The following is a 1,342-nucleotide window of genomic DNA, read 5'->3' on the forward strand; positions in this document are numbered from 1 at the left end:
AAACAAAAACGATTTTTTAAAATGTGTTGTACTTCCTTGAGCCTTCTTTTCTAACATGTATTGAAAAATCATCAGTAAATTTACCTTGTCCAAGCAAGGAAGGTTTTGTTTTAACATTAATCTGTCAATCAAGAGAGAATCCAAAATTTATGGAACCTGAAACTGACATAGCTGAGGGAGAGGGAAGTTCTTTGAAAAAACACTATGTAAAGTAAAAATACAAAGTTTGGTACATTTCTCATGTAAAATGGGAAAATCAATTGTAATGACAAAATCCAGGCAAACATCCTGTTTTCACTAACGGGCTGCCTGACGCACCTCTGTAAAGCTTGCCTTCCTGCAAGTCTTCAGCCGCCTCTTCATATGATAAAAATCTCGTAATATCATTTTCTAGTCCACAAATGTAATTAAAGTTAGTTTCCATGGCCTCATCTGCACGTGGAAGTTGCACAGCGAATAAGGAAGACTGTAGAAGAAGCAGCGTCTTTGAATGATGATGCTGGCGACAACTGCTGAAAATACTACGGACGGCCCAAGAACAAGCAAATCAGTCTTAGAAGAGGCACAGCCACAATGCGCCTTAGAGGCAAGGATGGCGAGACTTCACATCACTAACCTTGGACATGTTAGCAGGAGCGACCAGTCCCAGGAGAAGGACGGGATGCTGGATGAAGTGGAGAGGCACTGAAAGAGAGGGAGACCCTTGACAAAGTGGGTCGGAGACACAGTGGCTCCCACGACGGGGCAGACACAACCACAACGGTGAGGGTGTGCAGGGCCAGGGGTGCGTCCTTCTGATGCATACAGCGTCTTAGGGGTCGGACCGACTTAACGGCCCTTAACAACGACATAACGTTAAACAACGAGAAAGATGGATCAGGGTTTCTTCTCTCGTGTCTGTTTGACATGCGATTTCATTACTGATTGTGAAAAGAATGCGTTTCAGGTTTACAGTTGGTCATATCACGTAATTCTTCAAAGATGGTTGTCAAATTTGGTCACGCTTCCACCAAGGGTCTCTCGTGAATAAGCTCAGCGATCTCAGGGCAATTCAACTTCCTCGTGCAATAACGAATCTTAAACGCTCTCGGGATTGGTGACATTTGCTAACTGGGTTGGCATAGACACCCTCTTCCAGTGACTATTACAAGTTGTGTGACCTTCCTGAAAGGAGCCCTGGTGCTGTCCTGGGTGACGAGTCGCACAGTGAACCAGAAGATCAGCCGCAGGGACGCCCGGCCTCTCCGTGGGAGAGAGAGGCGGCCTTTCACTGCTGTAAAGATGTACAGGCTCAGACTCTCCCAAGAGGTGTTCTACTCTGTCCCACAGGGTTGCTAGAGTC

The sequence above is a fragment of the Echinops telfairi genome, unplaced genomic scaffold, assembly GCF_000313985.2.
Source record: "Echinops telfairi isolate 266 unplaced genomic scaffold, ASM31398v2 ScPeMD7_7424;HRSCAF=8462, whole genome shotgun sequence".
NCBI classification, from domain to species: Eukaryota; Metazoa; Chordata; class Mammalia; order Afrosoricida; family Tenrecidae; genus Echinops; species Echinops telfairi.